At 58.2% G+C, this 11,966-nt stretch overlaps 1 non-coding gene across 1 annotated transcript; it reads left to right on the top strand.

Moving 5' to 3' along the window:
* The first annotated feature begins 4,875 nt into the window (after positions 1-4,875).
* Positions 4,876-4,957, top strand: TRNAS-GCU (transfer RNA serine (anticodon GCU)). Its single transcript has one exon. It is a non-coding gene; the product is annotated as a tRNA-Ser (tRNA).
* Positions 4,958-11,966: the final 7,009 nt, after the last annotated feature.

Genomic DNA, 11,966 nt, shown 5'->3' with positions numbered 1-11,966 from the left:
TACCAAGGGAGGACCTCTTTTGGATACTCAGCTGGTTGGGATTGGAGAAGAGGGGAGAACGAAACAGGACTCTCTTGCAAAGCTGATGCCCAGTGTCTTTAATGAGAAAATGAAAGGAAAACGGAAGAGACGAGAGCTTAAGCAATGCATGTTGGAGGCTGAGTAAAGCTCAGAGAAGTGCTGCCATCTGAAGGAAAACCTCCACGCCAGGGATGCTTCTTTTCCAGTTCCCCTTCAAGGCTCTGGCAATCATGTACCACCTAGACCCATTGCTACGGAAGGAAGGAGGAGGTAGTTCATGGGGAGCATAAGGTGAAGCAGAGCTAGAGGGGGAAAGAGAGAGGCTTCCTTGGGCAGAGACGGAAGGCCAGCGCGGGCCCCTTCCTCCAGGCGGAGCGGTGGGAGCTCGGCTCCCCTGCAGACCATGGCCGCGCTCTCAGGGCTGGCTCCAGGGCTTTCCTCGAGGCTCCTGGCGCTCGACCACGGGCAGGCAATCCACGGGCTTCAGCATAAGAGGTTGCCCCGTCCCAGAGGCCCGCAGAGCCCACGGCCCAGACCGGACCACCCAAAGCCCCCCAGCCCCAGGGAGCCCCCAGAAGCAATGGGCACACTGCCAGCGCTGAGAGAGCTCCCCACGGCAGCCGACGCGGTGGATCCCACGGCTGTGCTCTGAGGGAAGGAGCTGAGGATTGGGCCCGGCAGCGTCACCGTCACTGGCGAGGGCTGGATCGCAACGCTGGAGTCGGCGCAACGGATGACGCACGGCTCGTTGCAGCTGTTGGCGAGCGGGGTTGGGCCGCAGGTGGCTGGCAGGCACGGGCTGTAGCACGACATGTCTCGCGGAGGGGGGCGACCCTGCAAGACCGGGAGGGAGCAGAGGGCATTAGCTTTCGGGCCCTTTCAGACGCCCACCTTGGCTCTTCTCAGAATAAACAGGCCTGGGAGCTCAGCAGAGATAGATTTGGGATGGGGCACGAGTCAAGAAAGCTGTGCCCAGCAGGAGGGCCCGCAATGGTGCCCTGCTGTGCTTTTGGCAGAACACCACAATGCATGCACCCTCCTCTCCACCGCCTTCACCTCCCCGCTGCCTGGTCACACCCTGCCGTAGCTGAAGACCTCTTCTCGCACCCGCCTGGGATGTCTCACCCAGAGGGACCTGGCTAACCTGGCCAGACTTACTTGCAACGCCCCCATGAAACGCAGGGTCCCACTTGGTAAACGTTCTCAAAGGGGGAAGCAGTGGCACGGCCCAACAGGTGATGGACCTCCGGTGTGTGCAGAGAGGGGGTTTCTGGGCATTTTGGTGGGCCTGCCGTGGGCATTTGTTTGTAATTGAAGGGTGATCCGCGAGGATCCGTCCAAACGCAAGGAAGCTCCCCCTGTCCAAGTGAAGCTCCTTCGCAGCCTGTACCTCAGCCGGCCTTGCCGCTCCCAGGCATGCCTGCCCCACGGAGGCACTCTGCTACCTCCGGTTGCTCCATTACCAAGGGTACGTCTGCAGGCTGCGAGGTTATTTCACAACAATCCTTCTGCTCAGCCTTGAAGGCTTGGCAGGGAAGGCGCCCCAGAGAGAGTCCTCAGTAAGCCCCCTCCCGGTATGAGGAAATGGATGCCAGGTTTTGCAGGCGGGTTGAACCCTGCTCTTGTCAGGTCGGGCTCCTCTCACCCACTTCTCTCAGGAGGGGACACGTCTGAGTAAAACGCAACAGGGCTCCTGAAGACAGCAGCCACTACGGAAGAAGACGTCTATGGTGGGACTAACGCTCCTGAGGAAGCTCCTCGTCATGCCAATAATGCAAAAGGAGCATTGCTGAACTGCGGGTGGTGGAGGAAGTGCCCGGCCGTTGGTTAGAGAGTGCTGGCCGTACGTCCTGAGCCTTGGAAAGAACGACGGCTGGCAAGGAAACCAACCAATGCCCTCTTTCACGTCCTAGGCCATTCACCGAGGACAAGGGAGGCAAAACGCGTGCAGCCCTCTCCACAAAAAGTGTCCTGCCACCCGAGGAGACAAGAGGCAAAATGAACGGAGACTTACCAACTTCACAGAGCAGAGGAAGGCACGAGGAGAGGATAGAGGAGCTGGGAGTTGGGCACACTTTTATGCTGCGGCCCAGAGCCCCAGGGGAGCTGAAAAATGACACAAACATGAAGCATGTTGAGAAACAGCAATTCTGGCTTCTCAGAGCCCTGCTGGTAGATGAAAGACATGCCTCCTTTGCCTGAAATGCTTGGCTCCCTTTTCATCCTGGGTAGCGCTGCAGTGATTTTGTTGAGAGCCATTATGTTTCTTCCCCAGACCAACGCTCGCTTGAGGTCTCCTTCCAGTTGCTGGTGAAGCCTTGCCGCAGATTCAGGCCACGCGTAGGTGTTGTGCGTGTCCTGCCCTTCGTGGGAACATGGCCGCCACTTACTTACTTAGGACTTTGCCTGTGGAGCACGCCTGAAGGCCACTCGGAAGGGTCTCTCTTTGGCGGGCTGAGGCCGACCCTGAGCAACACCAGTGCCTGCAGACTATGGAGTTGCTCAGAGCCCAGCCAAGCCTCTGCAGGATGGCCGTTCTGCCGAGGGACTGAGAACGGAGGAGACTCAGACCCCCGGGGTGACTGGAAGGTGATGGTCAAACAAGGCCCTCCTGCGGTCTGGGGAGAAACCCCGTTGTGCGTAGGGATGGGGACACTGAGGCCATTGCTGGAGTGGATGAGGCTACTCGGTGGCAGATCTCTGCTCCCCTCGGGCCTCGGTGATGCACACACTTTCCAGCCATGCAAAGGGAGCCCAGCAGTTCAGCTGTTGTCTGCAGTCAGGAAAGGCCAGAGTGTTTTCTTTGGGAACTGCACAGCCCTTGCCTTGCCTGCCAGGACTTTACTCCTTACTCTCCTGAGGAGAAGCAACGGCTCCACATGGCCCTGGAGAGCGATGAAGGAGCCTGCTGACTCATGCCTGAAAGCGAGCCATCACCAAGTGGACCTGTTGGCTTCGGCGCAGTCCTCCCAAACAACACTCATCTTTGCATCATTGCCGGGTGGCTTGTTCAGGTCACCGACCCAGAGGGTCTGGCTTGTTTTCCCTGCCTCAGGGACGGATTGGCACATTCAGGGCCCTTTAATTGCAAGGTGGCACCAGCAGACCACCTCGGAGTCGCCTGTGAGTCACCAAAAAGTGCTGAGGCGCTATGAGAGACCTCAGCTCCTCCTCGGTGCGAATCATCCATGCACTGGCATCAGGGGCTCTGGGGGAAATGGATTCAGACGTGCAGAGGACCCTAGGCGCAACCTCATGTCCGCATTCCTGCAGAAATGCAGCTTTTTGTACAGTGTGGTCATGGCTGTTAGCGTCTTGCCCAACCGCTTGGTGACTCCTTGAAATCCTGTCATGCTCCTTGGTGAAACAGCAGCCAAAGGAGGACAGCACGGACGTGCCCGGACGTTCCCACTCCGGGACGTTTCTGGCGCACAGACCAAATGGAGGAAAGTTGCCGGCCCTATGTGTCCAGGGCCTGGGCAGCCTGCTTTTTTGACAGACTGGTGTGACAGACCACCGGCCTGAGGCTGCAGCCACTGAGTGGCACCAGACGGTGCTGCCTGCTACCCTACGAGACATAGCGGAGACTGTGCCGGTCTGGAAAGGTCTGGCTGGGAGCTCAAAGGGCAGGCACATGTCACCAGCCCTGAGAGCTGCCTGGAAAAAGCCGCTGACTGCCCGTGCTGCTTGGGAAGATGGGAAGATGGGCCACGCTCTCACCCGGGCGGCCGTGCCGTTTGGGGAAAGGGTCTTGGAAGGGGGATGTTGTCTTCTCCTGCAAAGGACTGATGGCTCTGTCTCACTTCTGCCGTCGTTTCCAGCAGGGCCATGCTCTGGGGCTCTTGGGCCGTCCTGCTGGGACGGTCGACCCGGTGCCACAGCTCACAGCAGAAACGTGCTCACTCCGTACAGGCAGAAACAGGTCCCAGGAATCAGTATGGCGCCGGGGTGGGAGGCAGCCACCCGTGCCTCTTTTCCAGGTGGAACTGGAAGTGCCCTGACAAAGCAGCCAGTGACGCTCCCTCCTGAAAGGCTCTGACGCTCTGTGAGGAACTTGCGAGGCACTCGAGCCCCAGCGTGTCCTCAACTGCAGGGCAGGGAAGTGGCTGCCTATCTCTTCAAGGCACAGAGAGGTCTGGGCTCGGGGGACCAGTGCAGTGGTTTCAACTCTCCACTGCCAGAGCGCTGGAGCTCTGGCAGGTAAAAAGAGGAGTTGTGTGCAGTGGGGCTGGTGCCCCTCGGCTCCCTCTGCATTCCTCACTGTTAGCTGTGCTGGGAGAGAAGCAGCCGGGATGAGATCCTGGGTGAGCACCAGGGGGAACAGCACAGAGACGCCACGGCCAAGCCTGAGGCTCTGTCCTGGTGAAAAGTCCACCAGTCAAGTGTGAGTGACTCCGGTCCATATGAGCTGGTCGTATCCTTCCAGAATGTGAGGGGAACGTGGCTGGTGACAAATTAATCTCAAAGTCAGGCTCAAGTCCTTTGGAGGCGCTGAGCCACTCCAGGGTCACTCTCCCGTGTTGCTTCCCAGGAAGGAGCGTGGGGCTCTGCTGTTCAGCCAGTTTCTGACGTGAAGGCTGAGACCTGTTTCCCAAAGGTCCCCAGAGCTCAGCCCAGCTGCCGGGAGAGCGACCAGTCCCAAAAGGCAAAAGCTGGAGGCTGGCTCCTTCTCTCCCGTGTCAAACAGTATAAAAAGGTGTAGGCGTCGGGAGCAGGAGCTGCGAGCTGGAGCTGGAGCAGGAACAGGAGCAGGAAGAGCAGCAGGAGCAGGAGCAGTGGCAGCGGCAGTGGCAGCAGCAGCAGGAGCAGCAGCAGGAGCAGTGGCAGCGGCAGCGGCAGGAGTGGCAGCATGCTGACGAGGTGGCCGAGTGGTGAAGGCGATGGACTGCTAATCCATTGTGCTCTGCACGCGTGGGTTCGAATCCCATCCTCGTCGGTCAGCCCAACAATGGTCAGAGTTTCTGAGTGTGAGCAGCTTGATGTGTGCCCCAAGTAAGCCCTTGTTTTGAGACGAGAGTTGCCTGAGAAGAACTTGCAAGGTTTTGAAGTGGCTGAGGACACACCTCAACCTCTTCTGTCTCCACATAGGCAAGAGGAACAAGAAGGGAAAGAAGGAAGATCCAGGGACCTCACAGGACAGTCAGCCTCTCCTCAATCCCTGGGAAGATGATAGAGCAAAACACCCTGGAAGTCATTTCCAAACATAGGTAGCCCAGGAAGGTGGCTGGGAGTAGTAAGCATGGATTTACGAAGGAGAAGTCACGCTTAACCAAGCTGGTTGGTACCCTTCCACAGTGAGGTGACTAGCTTGGTGGAGGAGGGAAGAGCAGTGGGTGTTGTTTACCTTGCCTGCAGCAAGGCTCAAGCAGCCACGGGAACGAAAAACAAACTACGCGTAAACCACCTGCTGTCACAGAACATTTCAAGTGAGAAATTTTGTTATGGGAGACATTGCTCTTATCTGTTCCCAGAATCTCAGAATCGTTGGGGTTGGAAGGGACCTCCTGAGATGCTTTACTCCGAGCCAACTGCTCCAGCAGGGTCAACTTGAGCTGGTTGCTTAGGCCATAGTCCGGTTGGGTTTTTGAGTATCTCCAAGGACGGAGACTCCACGACCTCTCTGGGCAACCTGGTCCACTGGTTGACCCCCCTCAAGGTAAGAAAGTGGTTTCTTGCCTTGCAATGGGAATTTCATGTGTTTTAATTTGTGCCCCTTGCCTCTTGCACTGCCAGGTGTGGCCGACCACACTGATCAACCCAGGCAGAAGCACTCAGCACTCAACAAAGGGCGCTGACGGCCTCGTCCAGGTCCCCTTTCTGGCTGATCACGATGAAGTCGGTGAGGGGGAAACTTTTACACATATGTACAGTGCGGATCCCTCCGTCGGCTGGGCTGAGACACCCCGTCTACCCTGTGCCTGGTCCCTGGCTCCAGTTGGCCCGGACACCCCGGTCCTTCTGGTAGCCAGCTCCTCCAGTTCTCTCGCCCCTAGAGACTCGCACACAGACACAAGCAGGCCCTATGGTGTCTCTGGCAGTTGGCCAGGACCCTCTGGTGCCTCCTGTAGCCAACTCCTTCTGTGACCTCACCCTTAGAGGCACGCGCCCATACGTGGCTCCCAAGCCGCTTTACCCACTCGCTGCGTCATCTGGCTCGATACTCAAGAGCAATCACACGCTGACTTGCATACCCTCACACGCTCCACTTGCTGGCACATTATTTCCACTCACCCTGGTCTGTCCAGGTGCCGGCACCCCAGACAAACAGTCCCAATGACCTCTGCTCCCACTCCAGTGACTGGCACCGCCGACGCAGGAACCACAGCGACCTGTGGTTTGACTCCAGTTGCTGGCCCCTCGGCTTCCATACGCACACATGCACACAGAATAGAGAGCCCCTCGCCAGGGAAAATAGGTAGGAATAGAACTTAAGGGGAAGACAGGACAGGCTGCACTGACCAGAAGCCGGGCGCGGCCAGGCAAGCATCCTCACCAGCAACCAGTTCTTGAGTGACAGCCATGTTATCCCATCTTCCCTCTAGTTTTCTCACCTTTCTTCCTCCCAGGACCACCCTGAACCCTCCCTTCCCCCACCTCTGCTTCCTCCCCCAAAACAGCCCATACTGAGCCTCGTGCTGTCCTGTGGTGCTCTTCCCCTGCACTCATCACGGTTTCCCAGTACTCAAAGGCCACTACAAAGAGGACGGAGACTCTCCCTTCACAAAGAGCCACATGGAGAGGACAGGGAGCAAGCGGGAGAGGTTTCACCTTGACACAAGAAAGACATTTTTTACAGTGAGAACAATCATTCTCTGCCACAACCCCCCCAGGGACGTGGAAGAGTCCCCATGACCGGAGGTTTTCAAGATGCGATTGGGCAGGGTGCTAGATAATCTCATCTAGGCTCCCTTTCCCACAAAAGGCTGGACCAGGTGATCTTTTCAGGTCCCTACCAATGGGGGCCTTTCTATGATTCTATGAATAGTCCGGCTTCCTTCGGACTTTGTTCTGTGGCTTTTGAGGTGCGCCGACGAGTAATGGCGCTCCTTGCACAAGAGCTCTCCGCCCAAGCTGGCCTCGTCTCCATTGCTGTGGGATGTCAGGGGCGACAGACGAGGCGCTCTCAAAGCCAGCAACTACGGAGAAACCCGTAGTTTTACCAAGGAGGACCTCTTTTGGATACTCAGCTGGTTGGGATGGAGAAGAGGGAGAAAGAAACAGGACTCTCTTGCAAAGCTGATGCCCAGTGTCTTTAATGAGAAATGAAAGGAAAACGGAAGAGACGAGAGCTTAAGCAATGCATGTTGGAGGCTGAGTAAAGCTCAGAGAAGTGCTGCCATCTGAAGGAAAACCTCCACGCCAGGGATGCTTCTTTTCCAGTTCCCCTTCAAGGCTCTGGCAATCATGTACCACCTAGACCCATTGCTACGGAAGGAAGGAGGAGGTAGTTCATGGGGAGCATAAGGTGAAGCAGAGCTAGAGGGGGAAAGAGAGAGGCTTCCTTGGGCAGAGACGGAAGGCCAGCGCGGGCCCCTTCCTCCAGGCGGAGCGGTGGGAGCTCGGCTCCCCTGCAGACCATGGCCGCGCTCTCAGGGCTGGCTCCAGGGCTTTCCTCGAGGCTCCTGGCGCTCGACCACGGGCAGGCAATCCACGGGCTTCAGCATAAGAGGTTGCCCCGTCCCAGAGGCCCGCAGAGCCCACGGCCCAGACCGGACCACCCAAAGCCCCCCAGCCCCAGGGAGCCCCCAGAAGCAATGGGCACACTGCCAGCGCTGAGAGAGCTCCCCACGGCAGCCGACGCGGTGGATCCCACGGCTGTGCTCTGAGGGAAGGAGCTGAGGATTGGGCCCGGGCAGCGTCACCGTCACTGGCGAGGGCTGGATCGCAACGCTGGAGTCGGCGCAACGGATGACGCACGGCTCGTTGCAGCTGTTGGCGAGCGGGGTTGGGCCGCAGGTGGCTGGCAGGCACGGGCTGTAGCACGACATGTCTCGCGGAGGGGGGCGACCCTGCAAGACCGGGAGGGGAGCAGAGGGCATTAGCTGTCGGGCCCTTTCAGACGCCCAGCCTTGGCTCCTCTGAGAACGGGCAGTGCCTGGGAGCTCAGCAGAGGTAGATTTGGGATGGGGCACGAGTCAAAAAGCTGTGCCCAGCAGGAGGGCCCGCAATGGTGCCCTGCTGTGCTTTTGGCAGAACACCACAATGCATGCACCCTCCTCTCCACCGCCTTCACCTCCCCGCTGCCTGGTCACACCCTGCCGTAGCCGAAGACCTCTTCTCGCACCCGCCTGGGATGTCTCACCCAGAGGGACCTGGCTAACCTGGCCAGACTTACTTGCAACGCCCCATGAAACGCAGGGTCCCACTTGGTAAACGTTCTCAAAGGGGGAAGCAGTGGCACGGCCCAACAGGTGATGGACCTCCGTGTGTGTGCAGAGAGGGGTTTCTGGGCATTTTGGTGGGCCTGCCGTGGGCATTTGTTTGTAATTGAAGGGTGATCCGCGAGGGTCCGTCCAAACGCAAGGAAGCTCCCCCTGTCCAAGTGAAGCTCCTTCGCAGCCTGTACCTCAGCCGGCCTTGCCGCTCCCAGGCATGCCTGCCCCACGGAGGCACTCTGCTACCTCCGGTTGCTCCATTACCAAGGGTACGTCTGCAGGCTGCGAGGATATTTCACAACAATCCTTCTGCTCAGCCTTGAAGGCTTGGCAGGGAAGGCGCCCAGAGAGAGTCCTCAGTAAGCCCCCTCCCGGTATGAGGAAATTGGATGCCAGGTTTTGCAGGCGGGTTGAACCCTGCTCTTGTCAGGTCGGGCTCCTCTCACCCACTTCTCTCAGGAGGGACACGTCTGAGTAAAACGCAACAGGGCTCCTGAAGACAGCAGCCACTACGGAAGAAGACGTCTATGGTGGGACTAACGCTCCTGAGGAAGCTCCTCGTCATGCCAATAATGCAAAAGGAGCATTGCTGAACTGCGGGTGGTGGAGGAAGTGCCCGGCCGTTGGTTAGAGAGTGCTGCCGTACGTCCTGAGCCTTGGAAAAGAACGAACGGCTGGCAAGGAAACCAACCAATGCCCTCTTTCACGTCCTAGGCCATTCACCGAGGACAAGGGAGGCAGAACGCGTGCAGCCCTCTCCACAAAAAGTGTCCTGCCACCCGAGGAGAACAGAGGCAAAATGAACGGAGACTTACCAACTTCACAGAGCAGAGGAAGGCACGAGGAGAGGATAGAGGAGCTGGGAGTTGGGCACACTTTTATTGCTGCGGCCAGAGCCCCAGGGGAGCTGAAAAATGACACAAACATGAAGCATGTTGAGAAAACAGCAATTCTGGCTTCTCAGAGCCCTGCTGGTAGATGAAAGACATGCCTCCTTTGCCTGAAATGCTTGGCTCCCTTTTCATCCTGGGTAGCGCTGCAGTGATTTTGTTGAGAGCCATTATGTTTCTTCCCCAGACCAACGCTCGCTTGAGGTCTCCTTCCAGTTGCTGGTGAAGCCTTGCCGGCAGATTCAGGCCACGCGTAGGTGTTGTGCGTGTCCTGCCCTTCGTGGGGAACATGGCCGCCACTTACTTACTTAGGACTTTGCCTGTGGAGCACGCCTGAAGGCCACTCGGAAGGGTCTCTCTTTGGCGGGCTGAGGCCGACCCTGAGCAACACCAGTGCCTGCAGACTATGGAGTTGCTCAGAGCCCAGCCAAGCCCCTGCAGTATGGCCGTTCTGCGAGGGACTGAGAACGGAGGAGACTCAGATCCCCGGGGTGATTGGAGGTGATGGTCAAACAAGGCCCTCCTGCGGATTCTGGGGAGAAACCCCGTTGTGCGTAGGGATGGGGACACTGAGGCCATTGCTGGAGTGGATGAGGCTACTCGGTGGCAGATCTCTGCTCCCTCGGGCCTCGGTGATGCACACACTTTCCAGCCATGCAAAGGGAGCCCAGCAGTTCAGCTGTTGTCTGCAGTCAGGAAAGGCCAGAGTGTTTTCTTTGGGAACTGCACAGCCCTTGCCTTGCCTGCCAGGACTTTACTCCTTACCTTCCTGAGGAGAAGCAACGGCTCCACATGGCCCTGGAGAGCGATGAAGGAGCCTGCTGACTCATGCCTTGAAAGCGAGCCATCACCAAGTGGACCTGTTGGCTTCGGCGCAGTCCTCCCAAACAACACTCATCTTTGCATCATTGCCGGGTGGCTTGTTCAGGTCACCGACCCAGAGGGTCTGGCTTGTTTTCCCTGCCTCAGGGATGGATTGGCACATTCAGGGCCCTTTAATTGCAAGGTGGCACCAGCAGACCACCTCGGAGTCGCCTGTGAGTCACCAAAAAGTGCTGAGGCACTATGAGAGACCTCAGCTCCTCCTCGGTGCGAATCATCCATGCACTGGCATCAGGGGCTCTGGGGGAAATGGATTCAGACGTGCAGAGGACCCTAGGCGCAACCTCATGTCCGCATTCCTGCAGAAATGCAGCTTTTTGTACAGTGTGGTCATGGCTGTTAGCGTCTTGCCCAACCGCTTGGTGACTCCTTGAAATCCTGTCATGCTCCTTGGTGAAACAGCAGCCAAAGGAGGACAGCACAGACGTGCCCGGACGTTCCCACTCCGGGACGTTTCTGGCGCACAGACCAAATGGAGGAAAGTTGCCGGCCCTATGTGTCCAGGGCCTGGGCAGCCTGCTTTTTTGACAGACCGGTGTGACAGACCACCGGCCTGAGGCTGCAGCCACTGAGTGGCACCAGACGGTGCTGCCTGCTACCCTACGAGACATAGCGGAGACTGTGCCGGTCTGGAAAGGTCTGGCTGGGAGCTCAAAGGGCAGGCACATGTCACCAGCCCTGAGAGCTGCCTGGAAAAAGCCTCTGACTGCCCGTGCTGCTTGGGAAGATGGGAAGATGGGCCACGCTCTCACCCGGGCGGCCGTGCCGTTTGGGGAAAGGGTCTTGGAAGGGGGATGTTGTCTTCTCCTGCAAAGGACTGATGGCTCTGTCTCACTTCTGCCGTCGTTTCCAGCAGGGCCATGCTCTGGGGCTCTTGGGCCGTCCTGCTGGGACGGTCGACCCGGTGCCACAGCTCACAGCAGAAACGTGCTCACTCCGTACAGGCAGAAACAGGTCCCAGGAAATCAGTATGGCGCCGGGTGGGAGGCAGCCACCCGTGCCTCTTTTCCAGGTGGAACTGGAAGTGCCCTGACAAAGCAGCCAGTGACGCTCCCTCCTGAAAGGCTCTGACGCTCTGTGAGGAACTTGCGAGGCACTCGAGCCCCAGCGTGTCCTCAACTGCAGGGCAGGGAAGTGGCTGCCTATCTCTTCAAGGCACAGAGAGGTCTGGGCTCAGGGGACCAGTGCAGTGGTTTCAACTCTCCACTGCCAGAGCGCTGGAGCTCTGGCAGGTAAAAAGAGGAGTTGTGTGCAGTGGGGCTGGTGCCCCTCGGCTCCCTCTGCATTCCTCACTGTTAGCTGTGCTGGGAGAGAAGCAGCCCGGGATGAGATCCTGGGTGAGCACCAGGGGGAACAGCACAGAGACGCCACGGCCAAGCCTGAGGCTCTGTCCTGGTGAAAAAGTCCACCAGTCAAGTGTGAGTGGACTCCGGTCCATATGAGCTGGTCGTATCCTTCCAGAATGTGAGGGGAACGTGGCTGGTGACAAATTAATCTCAAAGTCAGGCTCAAGTCCTTTGGAGGCGCTGAGCCACTCCAGGGTCACTCTCCCGTGTTGCTTCCCAGGAAGGAGCGTGGGGCTCTGCTGTTCAGCCAGTTTCTGACGTGAAGGCTGAGACCTGTTTCCCAAAGGTCCCCAGAGCTCAGCCCAGCTGCTGGGAGAGCGGACCAGTCCCAAAAGGCAAAAGCTGGAGGCTGGCTCCTTCTCTCCGTGTCAAACAGTATAAAAAGGTGTAGGCGTCGGGAGCAGGAGCTGGAGCTGGAGCTGGAGCAGGAACAGGAGCAGGAGCAGCATGCT

Source organism: Gymnogyps californianus, unplaced genomic scaffold (genome assembly GCF_018139145.2).
Source record: "Gymnogyps californianus isolate 813 unplaced genomic scaffold, ASM1813914v2 HiC_scaffold_140, whole genome shotgun sequence".
NCBI lineage: Eukaryota > Metazoa > Chordata > Aves > Accipitriformes > Cathartidae > Gymnogyps > Gymnogyps californianus.
The sequence above is the reverse complement of the archived record's forward strand: the minus strand, read 5'-3'. Positions and strand labels throughout refer to the sequence as shown.